The sequence below is a fragment of the Oxyura jamaicensis genome, chromosome 4 (genome assembly GCF_011077185.1).
Source record: "Oxyura jamaicensis isolate SHBP4307 breed ruddy duck chromosome 4, BPBGC_Ojam_1.0, whole genome shotgun sequence".
Classification (NCBI taxonomy): Eukaryota; Metazoa; Chordata; class Aves; order Anseriformes; family Anatidae; genus Oxyura; species Oxyura jamaicensis.
The window spans coordinates 1212946-1217407 of record NC_048896.1 but is presented as its reverse complement, the minus strand read 5'-3'; the positions used below and the strand labels follow the sequence as shown (position 1 = coordinate 1217407).

Sequence of the window (4462 nt, the reverse complement as noted above, 5' to 3'; positions counted from 1 at the left end):
ACAGGCGCAGCCGTTCTCCGAGGCCCTTCGGTGAGACTCCTCGTTCGCTGGAGGATCTGCCAAGTAAATTGCTTGGATGGGAAATGAGCACCTGGCCTCATTATGACTACCCAGGCCAGGAGATGGTAATTATCTGCCTGCAAGGGACCGGGGCCAGGGGGTGGGAATGGCACGGGCTGGCTCGGGATGCCACGGTGTCAACTGCGGGTACCCATGGGGTCACCGGGCAGGCTCGGTGGAGGCTCGGTGACCGACCAGCACGGTGGGACCACGAGGGCCTGGCAAGGGAGAAGATTCCCCATCTGAGGCTTTTCTTTCTGGGGGAGGAAAGAAGGTTGTCCGTGTGCTCGCTCATCGGCAGGTGAGACAAGACGAGGGCAGCACTGTGGGAGCCCTGCAGCAGGGCTTGGAATCGCTGCCCAAAAACACAGCCACAGCACGGCGAGGTTTTATCCAGAGCACCACGGCTTGTAAAAGTGGCCGGGGGGGCTGAGCAGGGCCCTGAAACCTTGCAGCCTGTGCTGGGCAGGTGCCTCTGCACAGTTTGCCTGCTCAGCCTCTCAGCACCCCGAGCATCACCCGTGGCGGGGCAGAGCGAGCAGGGCCCGGGCAGGGGAACCAGGAGGAAGTTATCGTCCCTCGCCGTGGTTTTCAGATGGCAGCTTTTTCTGCTGGGCGTTTCTGTCTCTCCTTGATGACAGCTGCTGAAAGACTGCCAGGCTGGGTGGTGGCTGCTAGCCCCCTCCTGCTCTTTTATAGAGGGTTTCAGGAGCATCTTACATGGATGCGCTTGTCTGTGGTTTTCCACGAGCTAGGGAAAGCAGCAGCACAGTGTGCTGCTGGGCAGGCTCGGGGCCAGTCCTCCCCAGCCCAGGTTTTAGCCCAGTTTCCAGCCCTCCACCATCTGCCAAGCCTGTCTGATGTCTCTCACAGTCTGCTCTCCAGGGGCAGGCTCTCAGTGGTTACGTGAACGTGGTTTCCTCGAGGTACCGGGCACAGGCGGCCGCGCTCCGTGTGCTCACCAGCGTCCATCTGTCCCCCGGTGATAACGCCGAGTCCACGGGCTAATTTTAAGCAGACCTGACAGCTCTCTCAAGCACGTCATTCCAGCAAGTTCCCAATGAGACAGATGCATAACAGCGAGGCAGCAGTTGGGAGTCAGTGGAGATTGCAGGGTCTGGAGGGTCAGGAGCCCTGTTTCGGGTGCTCAGCCGGGGCAGAGGTGATGCTCAGTGCCTGCATCTCGTGGCAGCAGCCAGGGATGGCACTGTCTGGGCTTCACATCTGCCTCCTTCATGGAGGGAAGCTCTGGACCAGGCCCCCTAAGTATCATGAGGGACTTGGGTTTAGAGCAGATTTTTCAAAGCCTGTGGCAACAGAGCAGCTGAGTCCATCGGCTGGGTGAGAGCACTAACTATTGCAGGGGACTGGGGCTGTCAGCGGGGGAAACCCTAACAGCGCTGATGCTTCCTGGAGACCAGCACCCTGCGGCTGCCGCAGGCTGTCAGGATCTCCGTCCCTTGCTGCAGGAGCTGGGCGCATCCTGCAGGATGGCTGCGTGCTTCGGCTGCCCTGCTGCTGTGGGCCTGGCTGAGCGGGCTCCCTCTCCATCCCCGCGCAGCCGCGGCTCCGTCTCTCCCTTTTCGCCTTATTTCTCGTTACGTCAAAATGATCTCAGCCCTTCCTCCCCTGCAGGCACGCAGGGTGTCTGTGCCGTGCTGACCGAGGTGGATAATCTCACCGGCTTCTACATGCTAAGTGGGAACTGGGTCAGCCGCGCGGCGCGGTGGGAGCCGGCGCTGGCGGGCAGCGGGGCCGCGGTTCGGGGTGAGGCTGCCTCCTCTGAGTCAGGGCTGATTCAGCCGTGCCAGGCGCTGCGCTGCTGCGGGCACCGTCTTTTGGGCATCGCCTCTTCTTGGAAACAAAGGGGCTTTTTGCTAATTGTGCCCGGTTAAAGCAAACGGGTTGCTTTCATGTTGGAGAGGGAGGGTCTGGCCACGCTGCTCCCGTGTCCAGCCGCTCCCTTCTGGGTGCTGGGCAGCTCGCACCCTGCTGACCCCACGTCCCGCAGGGGTTCAGATGCTCCCTGAGGCCCCTGGCGAGGGAAAAGTCTGATCCTCCCTCACAGGGATGCTCAGCTGGCACCCCCAGGTGGGACCGTGTGCCCTTGCTGTGTCACGGCACAGGAATGTCCCTGCTGTCCCCTCCCGGGGCTGTCACCGTGCCTGTGACCAGAGCCAGATGTGGACATCACCGCGATGGGGCCTCGGAGACAAATACTGTGCTTGCAACAAAACCCGCCTCAAAGAGTTACCACGACTCCTGCGATAAAAAAAGAACTCGACTGCCTGTAACAGTTTTAAATCCATCACTGGGAGATTAAATTCTAAAGGGATTTTAGCTTTCAATATAAACAGCAGATTCTTAAGTACCTCTTCATTTTCTGCATTTGTGAAAGACACAGAAAGGCCTAAAATCCTCCCAAATCCCTCAGCATTATTGCGGCCCTGAGCAGAGATGGGCCAAGCCTCGCTGCGCATTGCGATGGCCTCGCTGGGTGGAAAGCGGGGCGCTCAGCGCCTGCGAGAGCCACCCGGCCATGCCCCAGAGGGGTGAACCTCAGCTTTCTGGTGGTGTCCTTCCCCCTGCACGGGAACCGCGGTGGCTGAGCACTCACGGAGCCTTGCACCCTGCCTTCTCCTTCCAGCAGAGTCCCCCCGTGCATCTCCGCCGCCGCAGCGGGTGCTCGCGGGAAGCCTGCTCGGTGGCTGCTCGGAGGCTGCGATGACTGGGCTGAATTTCCTGACTAACCGCATCGGAACAGGAGAGCTGGAAGGTCCCCAGCTCCCTCGGGGCAAAGACGCACCAGAAATACCAGGAGCATGACGGCTGCATCTGGGATTTGCGTGTCTGGAGCGGAGGAGAAGGGGAAAGGCGTTGGGAAAGCCCGTGAGGAGGGACGGGCGCGGAGCATCCGTAGGGTGGGCGAGGAAGGGGCCGGGTGCCGGCGGGCTCCCCAGGAGGCACACGCGTCTCCCGGGAGCCCCAGACGAGGCCGGCGTGACGATGCCCTGACAAGACAGCAGCCTGCAGTCAAATTCCTGCCCCGGCTCTTTGTCTTCTCCTGGGTGCGGACCCGAGTCGGAAACCACGGCACCGGGCGTGTCGGCATCCTGGTGTCTGCGGATGCCTTCCCGGCCACCCGCTTTCATCTCCTCCACCCCCAGCTGCGCTCTCAGGGCCAGTGGCTGGTGGCTTTCTGGGCTTGGTGGCTGCATGGTGGCCATCGTCTGAGCCACCCCACTGCTCCGGCTCGCCCCGCTGCCACCTGCTGATGGGGTCCCCATGGAGCCCATCGCAGCCTTGCATGGCCACAGGATATCATGGGTCCCCCAGCAGCAGGAACCAGCCTGGAGGCTATGGGGATTCTCCAGGATGTTGGGAGCATGTACGTCTGCCTCCTCACTCATCACTGCCTGCCAAAAGCCGTCACTGTTGCCCTGTTGCCTTTTGTAGCAGAGATTTACTCACAGTGCTGGGGCTCACAGGCAGCGAGGGGTTAACGGAAATGCCACTTGGAAGGTGGTTTCTCTCTTATAAGAAAAAGGAACACAAAACACAACCAACAAAGAGAACCACACGCAACAAAGCAACGTGTTTCTGTATGAAAATAGCCCAACCAATGAACGAGGAACTACCTGAATGCTAAACCCTTGCTCTGAACTCTTTTTTCCCCTCTCGGAGCAACTCCTTCTGCATATTTGCTCCGAAACCAGCCGCAAAGAAGAACTGTTTGGTCATGTAAAATCCTGCCCCGGTGGCCAAAGCCCAAGCAGGGATGCCCCCGAGCACTGTTCCCCCAGACGCCGCGGCTCCCCGGCCGGGCGTACCTCGAGTTTCGCCCGAGCTCCCGCAGGGCAGGGCTGGGGGCTGGGGGCTGGAGCCCGTGCCCGTGGCTCCTGCGGGCTGTGCTGGCCGAGGAAGGCTCCTTCTGCAGAGGCTGAACCGAATGCAGCTCCAAGAGGGACTCGTATCGAAGTGGGGGCCTTGGCTGTCTTGCTGGTGGGAAAACAGAGCCCCGTCTTCCCTCCGGCGTCTGGGTAAGCCCACACTCGGGTCCCTTTGCGTTGCACTAGGGACAAGACGCGGCTAAAGTGGCAATCCCAGGGCTGGAAGCAGCAGAAATCGTGGCTGGATGAGATGGAAGCTGTTTGCAATCAGCCCACACGCTGGAGTCGATGCACATGAAACGTATTTTGGGCAATTAGGAAGAGTGAAGAAATTAGTAAAGAATCGGAGCCTGTTCATGAACAATTCACAAGCAGGAAGAGAGAAGAAAGGGCAAAATGCTTTGAATAAATCGCTTGCTATAAATAGTTCGCCCAGTCCGACGAGCGAGTGACAAACACAGTCAAGAGAAAGCAGGGATAATACATCACAAAATGTACTTTGTTCATTTATT

At 59.6% G+C, this 4462-nt stretch overlaps 1 long non-coding RNA gene across 1 annotated transcript; it reads left to right on the top strand.

The window, feature by feature from the left end:
* On the top strand, nt 1–3606 carry LOC118166641. The gene is made up of 2 exons (XR_004750642.1): nt 1–125; nt 2708–3606. It is a non-coding gene; the product is annotated as an uncharacterized LOC118166641 (long non-coding RNA).
* The last annotated feature ends 856 nt before the right edge of the window (nt 3607–4462 follow it).